This window comes from Gadus macrocephalus, chromosome 13 (assembly GCF_031168955.1).
Source record: "Gadus macrocephalus chromosome 13, ASM3116895v1".
Classification (NCBI taxonomy): Eukaryota; Metazoa; Chordata; class Actinopteri; order Gadiformes; family Gadidae; genus Gadus; species Gadus macrocephalus.
The window spans coordinates 21,504,137-21,516,714 of NC_082394.1; the positions used below are offsets into that span (position 1 = coordinate 21,504,137).

The 12,578-nt window shown below is 41.5% G+C and overlaps 1 long non-coding RNA gene across 1 annotated transcript; it reads right to left on the reverse strand.

The window, feature by feature from the left end:
* Positions 1–2,097: 2,097 nt before the first annotated feature.
* Positions 2,098–3,852, reverse strand: LOC132470487 (uncharacterized). Its single transcript, XR_009528649.1, has 4 exons — positions 3,225–3,852; positions 2,841–3,042; positions 2,617–2,743; positions 2,098–2,288 (listed from the first exon to the last, which is right to left on the reverse strand). It is a non-coding gene; the product is annotated as an uncharacterized LOC132470487 (long non-coding RNA).
* Between the last annotated feature and the right edge of the window lie 8,726 nt (positions 3,853–12,578).

Below are 12,578 nucleotides of genomic sequence, written 5' to 3' on the forward strand. Positions count from 1 at the left end.
AGGCTGACGGCCTCCTCCTTGGGAATTTGTTCGAAGGATTTGGCGATGGGGGCGGGTGCACAGGCTGACAAATTGGCGCTAACCTCTTGAAGAGCCTTGGGTGAATCCATGTAGCTCTCCCGAAGAGCCTCGATTAATGACGTTGCATAACCTGCAGACATAATAATGATAAAATACTGTATAAAGATCGATGTCACAGATGTCTTGTGCGCTAATGTCAAAATATGATAGAACTGCATGACACTGCCTACCGTATGAGGCCTTCTCTTTGATGGGCAAAACTACCCAGGCACCTTTTCTGAAACGTGGATATCGCACGCTATACCTCTCCAAACCATCGCTTCTTCGTGCGGTCTCTCTGTTCGCATTATGGTTGTAATGCAGCGCCGCTAAGAGAAGCCTACAGAATAACACATTTGAGAACACTTTCGAAACCTGGTGTATGTATGATCAAATACGGCATTGTTATTCCATTGGACAGCACTGACCTGCTATACATGCCCTGGTATGAAAACCCAGTGTGCTTGGGTGCGAAGTGCAAGATCAGGGAGTGGAAAGCTTCAACGGAGTAAGTCTGGTGCTGCGGAGACAGCTGTCGAACATCCTTCAGTAAGGATGTCCTTGTGATGATACCCTCCAGTTTTACTGCTGCCATTGAGCCTGCAAGAGACCAAGATAGGTAGGCACACACACAGCAGACATACAAATAGACAGATATTTTTTCTCCAGTGGAAACACATGAAATTGTCCTGCATATGAATTATAGCAAACATATTTACAGTAAACAGAATGTTATGAGATCCCCAGAGTATGAAATAATGATTTAAATGGAAACCCTGTAGAGCATTCATAATGCCACATACTGTGTACTGTACCTGGTTCCAGCCACTCTTTATCTCGTTGATCCCCCTCCAGAGGGGCATGAGCGCAACTGGAGAAGGCAGGGGTGTCATGGTCGTGGATGTCCTGAATGTGATTCACCAAGCTTCTCCATTTGGCCTCCATCACAGCTGGATTGCCATCAGGGGTTGAGGCTGCAGTCCAGTACAGGTGGTTTACTATGGCTGGCCTCCACAACTGTAGTTGTTCACACTGTCTGTCTTTTGAGGCTGTATCCAAGGCCTTCCCCAGACCTGGTTTAGAACTAATGGTATTAATCGAAATGCAACAACAAAAACTGCTTAAACGTTCCAACAATGGATACATACTTTTCCCAATGTGCCAGACATCAAAATAATGCTGTGTCCCTTCAGGGCACAGCTCTTCTCTCACCCATTTGGCAACCTAAGGAGTAAAGAGCAAACTTTTGTGGATGCTTGCACTGTCTGGCCACGTCCAGCCTCAGTGAAATTCATAAATCTACATTATTTTTCTTTTTGTAAATACCTGGCGATGTCTGTCTGTGATGAGGGTTGACAAATGCAGGTCGTTCCGCCTCAGCAAGCCGATGCTGCGCTTGAGCCCCTCCATCTCACACCAAGAGCTGTTGGGGACCTCTGAGCTCTGCAACATAACATAAGTGTAAGTGTAGCCCTATGCATGGTTGTACACGTGGAAAAGTGCTATATTAAGATGCAGTCCATTTAACAAATTGCAGAGAGTTCATTTCTTTCTGTCTAATAACATCAGGCTTACCTGAACAAGCTGAACATCAACCACCTTGTTTACTCTGTCCTCTATCAATGTGTAGGAGCCGTACTTTGCACAGTGCCCTGGAGAATCTGACCTGGGGATAATTAGAAATTAAAATTATGTTTCAAGTTTTTAATAACCAGTGTCTGTAAAGACAATCCACCATGACATCTGCAAATGTAAACTAAAGCCGCCCTGCATGATAACAAATAAAAAAAAAAAGTGCAACTGGTCTATGAGCTCTCGCACAAACAAAGTGTGGAGAACAGTATTAGGATACAAAATTAACAATGACATGAGATTATTAAAGTTCATACCCCTTAGTGGCAGCTAGCATAGAATCAGCAAATTCTGCTTTACCTGCAGTCACCAGCAACAACTAGGCCTCCATCCATTGCCTTGAGGTCACTAAAATTCTTGGCCTGCTCGTTCTGCCAGGCCTGAATGATGACGGGGGTGGTGTAACGGCGCTGATGGCGAAAGAAAGTGCTTGCGCTGATGCACTGAAGGCCAAACAGGGTCATCATCCGTAATGTCTGGGTGGCCAAACATCCAGAGAAATGGATGGCCCCGCTTAAAAGGAGGTTACAGGTTGGCATATTCCTGTTTAGGATCGGCTGGTTTTGCCAGAAACGCTGGTAGCCACATGCACAGACCTAGATATTTAGAAAAAAAAAAACATGACAATCAGTGTATAACACTCAAATATGATGGTATCATAAACCCACAGACTAAAGCAAGCCTGGTACATACATTGTAAATTAACTGGAAAGACTAATTTGAAAAAGAAGCAACGTCAGCACCAACCAAGCTAGCCATTATAAATCCACAAGATATTAGACTGTTATAGCAACTAATGTGGATAGGAGGATGCACTGATCACTTGCAATGAGCAATGTGGGCAGACAGTCAGGGCTATTAGATTTTAGTAAGATATTCTGATTTTCTAATCAGATATGGCCTGCAGTGTAAACAAAACCCTACCTGCTCTATTTTAACAAATGTTCCTTCCTGCTGCACGATTCTACTATCTGACTTCTCACAACAGGCCGGACAGATGGCAAACAGGGCCATGAGCTCCTCTTGGCAAACAATGAATTTGTCAATGCCACTACAACAAAAAAGAGGGGGGGGGGGTGTCAGTCAAACTACAGATGCACGAAAATGAAAATTCAAAGTTGGTCTATGTTGGCTTTAAATTATCTCACTTTTGGTGGGGGTCACAAGTTTGAGATGGCTCCTCACACAACACCTCCTCATCCTCCTCAGACATCTGGTCTCCTGGTACCCATGATGCATCACTGATGACAGAGAGATCATCTTCTCCATCCGTTGGGTCAGGACTAGTGAGGGGGGTGAAAGTTTGTGTCCCCATGCTGACCATCTTGGGCTTCAGGTTCACTTGCACAGCTGTGGCAGAGTCAATAAACATACCCAAACAGATGACAATCATGGCAAATCTAAGCGGTTATGTTTTGATCTAGGTTATGTATTAATTTTAGCAATGTGTTTGGAAATTTCCTGCATGCATATAATTTGGCAACGTATGTTTTAGACAGCATATCAACCACTAAAAAAATAACAAGATTTACCGTGAGACCTTCCAAGGGGCTTCAAAATACATTGTGTCCCAGTGTCACAAGTGGAGTAGAGCAAGGGGTCCTCTACCGTAGCAGCATTGACACTGTCCGTGGTCTCACACGGTGAGGCATCTGTCAACATCTTGCGTAAATAAATTAGCGTCAGTGACACAGTCACGTCTAAATACATATGAAAGAGGACCGTAATAGTCACTTTCCATCAGGAAAAGGGCAATTAAATCCATCAACTAAATAGAACACACACACACTGTTGTGAAAGCCGCTTGATGAGCGCCAGTGATCCAAACACTAGCCATGGCGCTTTCTAGTTAGATATGACAAGCTTTTGGACATTTACTTCAGGACAATTTTGTTTTGGTTCATATTCATGAATCACGAAATGTTCTTTTCTAATGTCAGACTGATCATGAGTCACGACTGTAGTGGAGGCGGTGTCAAAGGGAATACGGTATATAGTATACACAGGGCTAGCTAACGCACAGCTTGTAAACATTACCATGAGGCTTACCATAGCCAGCTCTCGCTTGCGGCTGGCGGCACTGATCTTGGTGCCTCTCGGTCTCGGGGCAGGGCAGGCAGAGAGATGCGTGTGCACAGAAGGCACGGCGTTCGGAATAAGCTGTGCCAACCCGAGAGATACCCTCCTGATATCCCCTTGGTCGTAATCTTCCTCCGTGAAATGAGCGCTGCAGACCTTGGAGTTCTTAGTGACCGAGGGAATAGAAAAATCTGCCCGTCTAACGCGGACAAACTGTACCCACTGTCTGAGGGTTGCCTTGTCCTTCGGAAAGGCATGGACCCTGTGTCCTGTTCTGCTAGAATTATTACACCCAGCACAAACACAGTTGTACACCATTCTAAAGCTACACCTACCTACCCACCTACCTAACTCGCTATGCTACACCTACCTACCCACCTACCTACCTAACTCGCTATGCTATGCTATCTGTCTGCCTGTCTCCCTATCTCGGTCTATATCTATATCGGTCTATATATCTATCTATTCTGTCTATCTCTATCTATCTATATGTCTATCCATCTATCTATCTAGGCTATCTATATATGTATCTATGTATTTATCTCTTACTTATCTGTCTCTTATCTCTCTCGTACTCTCTACTCTCAATGGGTCTCGAAGGGCTACGTCTGTCGTCTCCCTACCGTGACGTCATGCAACGGTTTCCGGGAGAAATGAGAAGCTATCGCAAACCGCTCCAATATGACCCACTTTTTCGTATTAAATTCCGTTTTGTGATACCCAACCACATTAAATACAATAGGTAACCATTAAAATGTTTATTACCAACACGCAAATGGCGCAAATCCGAAAAAAATAAAACCTGCACCATGGCCTTTAAAGGCCATGAATCAGACACATTTGATGTGTGGGACTTCAAACAAAACCCTTTCACTGATCATGTCTCAATTTGCAATATACGACACTGTCAAACTAGCCAAGCTGCGTTTCTATATTGCCACTCAGCCTAAACCACACTCAGATGAAGACGCCTCTGCCTATGATCCCTGTCTCTGGTGTCCAGTTGCTCAGCAGAAGACCAGGTTAGTCGTCCTCACCCAGGTACCACAGATGGTTCAACTGCTACAAATCACTCAGTCAACAGACTTCCCAGTGCTGTCAGAGAGCAGTTTTCTTCTACCAGAAGTATTACAGGAGGATGTAGTTCTTCTGCAAAACTATGACTTAGTGTCACATAACCCATATATCTCTGATCCCGAAATTACATTCGGCCCACAACCAGATGCTGATTTCGATTTGAATGACACACTGATTTATGAGGTGGAAACACCTGACCACACAACTCAAGCAAAAATGATAACTATCCACTATTCAAATTCTCTCAATGACATGATTGAAGCATTTTCTGACACAGACACTCTGACCAGACCACTGGTAGTGAAGCGAATTCTTCCAGATAAAAAAGAGGAAGCTGGCGTTGGGTCAGGAGTTCTTAGAGATGTCCTCAGTGCTTTTTGGCTAGACTTCTATGATTGTTGCACACTTGGAACAACAATAAAAGCACCCTTTATCAGACATGATTTCAAGGCTGAAACCTGGAAAGCCATCGGCAGAATTTTTGTGAGAGGATACCAAGATAGACCTTCCTATCAAGCTTGCATCTGCTTTTGTGGAGGAGATGTTATTTGGAGCTGTGTACAGTTACCTGACGGAAAGCTTTCTGCAGTTTGTAAGCTGTCAAGACCGAGAGATCCTCAAGCAAGCTTTACAAGATTTCTCATCTGTTGAAATTGATGACCTTCTGGAGACTCTTGACAACTATGAATGCAGAAGAAGAATCTCAGCCGACAATCTTCCAACAATCCTGACAGAAATTGCAGAAACTTGTGCAAAAGCCAATGTTTGTTATTGATTGTTGGAGGGGAAGCACAACTCCATACATCACTCTGAATTATGAGAAGCTAACACAGATGTATGCTAATCTTAAAGCAACAACTAAGAAGGTGTTGAAGCTGTTGAAGTTCCCAGCAGATATGACAGCAAAGCAAAAAGAGGTGGAACATCATCTGCGAAGGTATCAGAGAACTGGATGAAGAAGAACTCTCCAAGTTTCTGAGATTCTGCACAGGATCCAATTTGATTGTGTCTGACTGTCTCACTGTTGAGTTTACAGTAATGTCTGATTTCACAAGACGGCCAATTGCTCGGACATGTTGAATGTTCCTAGAGCTATCTGACTCCTATGAAAGTTTCCCAGTCTTTCGTGCTGAATTCAATGACGTCCTCAAGAGCAATGTCTGGGTGATGGACATAGTGTAGCCCAATAGGTGGCCCCTCAGACATGATTGTGGCCATACTGTTTCCAAAATGTACACCAGGACCACGGTTATTCTTCACTGACACAAAAAAGCAGTGCTATTGTTCTTCCACTTTGAAAGCCATTTAAAGGTAGTTTGTCTTCAAGTCACCTGTATTCATAGAGTATCTAACAACCCAATAAATTGTGCAGATATCTGATGTTATGATTTTATACCACCCTATATTCCTCAACTTCTCTGTATAGGCCACTTCAACCTGGAACTATGTTCCAGGTTAATAATTGCATGTTTACATTTGAGGTACTGCATTGATGATGACATCTTTGTGTATTGAAAAGTTTTGATAATGTAGAGTTTCTCACAAGTACAGTATGTTGTGTTCATGAACTATGTTACAAGTTAACAATATTTGCCTGTTTACATTTGAGGCACTGCTTTGACGATGATATATTTTTGTATATTTAAAAGTTATAATGAGGTAGAGTTTCTCACAAGTATGTTGTGTTCATGACTGTTACAGTAATTGCACATGTTCATTTGAGTTACTGCATTTGAATAAGCTACATTTTCTCTGAAATATGTGAGGACAAAATGGATTTTGAGGTAGCCAACCAAACACAGAATTTGCTTTTTTATTTTTGTGATTTTATAGAAATGTATAATTTTGTACCAATTTGTCTTTTCTAGTCACCACAGGCATAGTATGAGCACTTTTATTGATTGGTGATCAAGTTACTACAAATGCTCATGTGTAGTCATGTTCATGATTTCATATTAAAGTTAATCAATTTCATCTGAGTTGTTTTTTAACTGTTCCTTAAGTTAATGGGTATGATGTGTTGATATCAGGAGGAGACAATGCCAGTACAAACATCCAGCAGCTGCTCTGTGCTGAATGGGTATTTTAATATATTATAATAATTTCACAGTCAAAACTGATACAAAGGGCAAGTTTCGCTCAACAGCTGGAAGCTAATACCACAAACATAAAGACATGTTCCTTGAACAAGTTATTTTGAACAATTCCGGTTAACAAGTGTCCAAGCCAAAGGCCCACATGCAGGTATGGTTAGGGTTAGGCAGTTACTGATTTTACAATACTATACTTGAGGGGGTCACTTTTTGTTGAATTTGCTCTAAAAATGAATATGGCATGCATTAAATAAAGGATATAATAAAATATAAAAGGATATAATATAATAGACTGTTCTCTGGTGGATGCCATTTCTCATAATATAACAAAGCCTAGATCAACAACCCTCCATGGTGCAGAAATAATGACCCACCCTTAAATATATATATTTCTGTATTCTATATTATTCTGTATTATTATTCTGTATTTCTGTTCTCAATGAAGTGTACAGTTAAGCAGCGGAAAATGCATCTCTTGGAGCACCGCATCCATTTTCCTGCATCATAAGACAGCAGAGCTCAAATACAGTCTCATCACATGGGTATTGCCTTTTGGGGGTGCAGTCCTCCTTACAAAGGGCCAGCTCTTCCATGTCAATTGTATTGAGATGGTCCTCACCACCATAAATCTGTAGGAGAGTGTACATCAAAATAGGGCGACCTCCAGTCACACTCTGGCCTGCCTTTGCTGTCAACTTGTGTGAATTCCAGGTTTGCACAACTTCAAGTTCAGCCTGCATTAAAACAAAATATTAGAAAAAACAAACTTGCAGCAAAAAGAAGTTGAGATAAAAATAAGATATAACAACAAACTATGAAGGAGACCCAAAAGCTGCCAAATTATAGGCGCAGAAACTGCATAAGCAGCAATCAGAAAGAGCTGACACGCACGCACGCACACACAAACACAAGAGAGCCAATCAGCATGCGGTGAGTGTTTATTTGATGCCCACGTCACAATGTTGTAGCGTTATTGTGTTTTGGGGGGTTGGTGGAATTGCTTGGGCAAAGTGTTTGTGTTGTACACTTCATTAACTAGCCCTCCTTGGTTCCCCCTCCTGTGTTACCCTTGTGTCGGTGTGAATGTGTGCGTTAGCCTCTAGGCCTACCCGTGTTTAATCTACGCATAGTGGCAACTGTGGCAAGAATTCGTACCCATATGCCAGAGTGCATTTGGACCATTGCTGTGATATTGCCGGCGCCTCAGACGCCGGTGTTGTGCCGAATTTCGACCCCCCCGCATATTACAACCCCCCTTCGCGTGAACGCGCATTCGCTTATTGTCAACGCCCCATACTTTCATTTAGTTCGAGGCGCTCTTCCTTCTGACAATATTAGTCAAAATTAGTGTTTATATTATATCACAACATCACAAGTTGAGCAATTTATCACAGAAAGCGATGGCATATTTTAGGGTGGAAGTTTTAATACGAACACATCGCAATGGAACCTCCGACGACCCATGTACGCTACAACATTCACGACAATGAACTACGAGAGCACTTAAATCCGTAATAGTTAAAAGTAATATATTTATGCATTATGTGATTCACTCATATTATTTTTTTCTTGGTAGCCTACCCTAGAAAGCACATTTAACAGTGACTGATCCAAAACTAAGAAAATCCTTTACCATGTACAGACTCAGTGAGCACAGCCCCGCCATCGAGAGAGGCCACCACAGGCCTGTGGTGGCCTGTATGGAAGTAAATCTGTGCCATCGGGTTTTGAAAATAAAAAACACATTGAATTATAAGCACTGAATATTTATGCATTGAAATAACCTACCTGAATTTTTTGCCTCTGAATTTAACTCTTTACATTTTCAATATATAATATTCACCTTTATTTTTCAATGTTAAAAAATTCAACGTTAAAATATTAAACTCAAATATTTTCAACGTCCCAAAATTCAGTCCGCCAAAGTCACCATCAAAATTCAATGTACGAAATTCAGTGTTAACATCCGGGGACCCAAGAAAGAGCAATCGATCCTAGATGCTAGATCGCGGTCAAACGAGTTGGCGCGTCATTCTCGTTGGATACCTGACTCTCACGCGGGAAGGCAAAACAGATTCAGCCATGTCCAACCTCAACAGCAGCAGTAATGGTACGGAGCCCCCCAAGGGACATGGAGGAAAAAAATAATTTTGGTTGAAAAAAAAAGCAGAGAGAAAACTAATAATTTGGTTTGCGAGATATCGCAAACCAACTTCCGGGTCAGAATGTAACTTCCGGGTCAGAGGAAAAACTAACAACCACAACGATGGAGCTTGGGAGATTTATCATAGTTTATTTTGAGCTTGGCCTCAAATATTCGGACAACAAATCAATACTTGCTAGTAGGCACGCCTTCCACATAAGTGAGAGACATCTGAAGAGGATACTGCGAGATAGGGGACACTCTCGCCGCAAGGCGTACTCTGACCTGTCGGTCCTGGTGGATTTTATTAGCGACCAACTGCAGTACTCTGGACAGCTTCACGGGTACCGATGGATGTATGCTAAATGCAGGGAGCATTGACTGCGTGTGAGGGAAGAGGATGTGCGGTTGTTGTTGAAAGAGCTCGATCCCAGAGGAGTGTCACGAAGGCTAGCGAGACGTCTCAGACGACGAAACTAACTACTAGTGTAGATAATAATAGATAGTGTACATAATATACAACTAGTATTACTTTTCATACCCTGACATGTTTTGATTGTTAATGTTCCTGCAGTCTTCTTCTAAATGTCACATGATGTTGCTGTGGTGTCAAGCCAGCTGATTTTATACAGGTTTCAGGTCATCCTACTTGAACCGGCAGGACGACCGCACCCACTGCTGTATACAATCAGCTGTCTTGACACCATAGCAACATCATGTGACATTAAGAAAAAGACTGCAGGAACGTTTCATGATATGAAAAGTAATACCAGTCTGATTACAAGAACAATTAAGTCAATTGTTCTTGAACAAGTACAATTATTAATTCATTGTTACGTTTTTCATCTAGCTAATGTGGCCAGTGAAAAATATGGCCTGAAAATATCAGGAAACAGCACCAAACATGTTTGGCGATTTTTTGTTTATTCAGAGTTCCACATACGGGATAGCAATATAGTTACAGTAATAATTTTTTTTCCAGTCTCAACAAAAACATGAATACCGTGTGTTGTCGTTTTTTAACCCCTCTCTCAGTGTCAAGTTGTACGGTTTTGTTTTGGTTTTTGGTGAGTTTTTCAGTTTTGTTTGGTTGGTTTTAGGGACTGTTTTTTTCCCCAACTCGAAAAGGATGTGACACTGAAGGAGTTATGAAGGCACTGGGTTTCACTCAAGGATTGGACAGTCAACAGTTGTTTCCGTTTTTGGTCTTTCCTCTTTTTTTCTTTTTATTTAGAATACAGAGCACAAGTCCATAGGGTTGCAATGGTTAGCAGTTAGCACCAGGAACCACTTTCTTTTGTCCTCTTAGTCCTATTAGTTTCTAGGCCCTTAGGTAAAAAACCTAAGATAAACAGACATGAAGATACACAGAGCAGTAGTTAGTTGTCACTTGAATAAATGTGCAAAATGCAATAAATGTGCAAAATGCAAATACATGGATGAAATGTGCAAATATGCTATAATCCTGTGCAAATACATGAATGAAATGTGCAAATATGCTTCCAATAAATATTTACCAAATTTGCCATGTTACAACACTAGGAAAATAAATATTAGCAATATTTCATTTAAGATTTGTAGAAAAATAGTAATCTGTACAAAGTGAGTATACATTAGATTGAACATGAGCAACCCCACTATGAAATATGAAGCGCCCGTGCCCAACTGGAGATGCGTGGTTAAAAGAGTTACAGCCATTTCGCTGGGACCACAATTAATAGACTGCAAAGTCTCAGATGCAATGCGCCCAGGCCATTAAGCTTTCGTCCCGTTTTTAACCAACATTAAAACACTACAATGGTGACAATCAGTGCAAACGCCAAGCTCCAAACATGCCGACCGTATAGGCCCTACGCCACAAATCAAGTCAAACGAGACATGCGCTTACCGGCAGCCTCTCCAATTTTCAGCGTTACGTTTCCGCACAGCACTTTTCCCAAACTGAGAGCAAGCACAGATTCATTTTCGTGTTACTCTCACCAGTGTGTCTCGCCAAACGCCAACCAGATAAATAAGCACCTGTGAGCTGAATCTGCAGCACAACCAAATCAGTAGAACAGCGGACAGCTGACACTCATTAGTTGACTCGCGCTTCTCTTAATCAACTCGCATTTACCGCGGCTAACACACCACCTATTTTTCCTACTTTTTAATTTTTCTGTTTTAATTTTCCTCCCGTGCATTTTTCCTGTGAATTTAAACAAACCGCTGCAGACCAGGCACGTGCAGATGTAACAGAGTTAAAATAGAAAGTTGGAAATTTGAATTCTCACAAAATTATAATATTAACATGCCATTGTTATTTTACATGTTAATATGTTGTACCGCATTCAATATGTTAATATGAGGCTGTGTGACTGCATGTCTTTTATTTTCACGCTTTTTGGGCGTTAGCGCTACCCGTAGTTCCTTAGAACTAGGGAAACCCTGTTGGCGGTAAGCAGGTTCTACGGAGCGGTCTGTATATAATTTGATATTTCAATAAATTAGCATGTTTTATTTACACATTTTGATTTAATAATATGTATATAGCGTTTCTAAGTTAAGTATGGTGTTAACAGGCTTTATGATTTACTTTGTGGTTTTGGCGGCAAACACATGCTGTATGTCTGTGATGGAGAGCATTGTTCTCCTTTGGTTTTTGCTATTCTAGATTCACGCAGTCACATTGGAATTTGTTATATTGTGAATGCAGGTACGTGATCATTTCCTAATGTAAATAGCTTGAGAATGTTGTTGATGTAATGTGTATGTATGTAGGTGAAATGACTGAGTCATTCAGTGTGTTGACCCGTTCCTTAGAACTAGGGAAACCCTGTTGGCGATTCACGCAGTCGCATTGGAATTTGTTATATTGTGAATGCAGGATTAAATGTTACGGAGGAATCCTGGTCTCTGAATCTTTATTCATGGATGCCTGGAAATGAGGGTCGTTACACAGAGGGGGGGGCTATGGGTGCCCGAGCCCCTGCCCTTTTCCCTCTGAAGGACCAAAGTGCCCTTTTGAGTGGTCGTTTAAATTTTCAATGCTTTGTAAAATTACACATTAACATGTGAATCAATTATTCGAGTATAAAAATGTCTAAAAGTAATGATACAGAAGTAAAGTTTGTACTTTGTAGCCTCGTTTACCGGCGCTCAGTGCGCTGCTGCCGCTGGGTGACGTCATAGGCTATCAACGTGACCTTTCACAATTTGCCTGCCTGCAAGATGCGCTTGTTGTTTTAAGAGACGGTACAACGCAGGGTAAGATCACTACAGAGTCAGACACAGACAGTTGTTTCCAAAACCATAAAGTTGATAATGCTAAATAAACTGTAAGTTATCTCGTTTTGTAGTGTCATTTTGAAGTATAGGCCTATGTTTGCCAGCAAAAGCTTTTCAACTAGCATCGTTTTAACTGACCTGTGAAAGTGGCTACCACTCGGTTTATTTTCTATAGCCTACCAGCTAGCTATACAGCTAACCTATCTGGGAAACCTTTTGAAATTGCA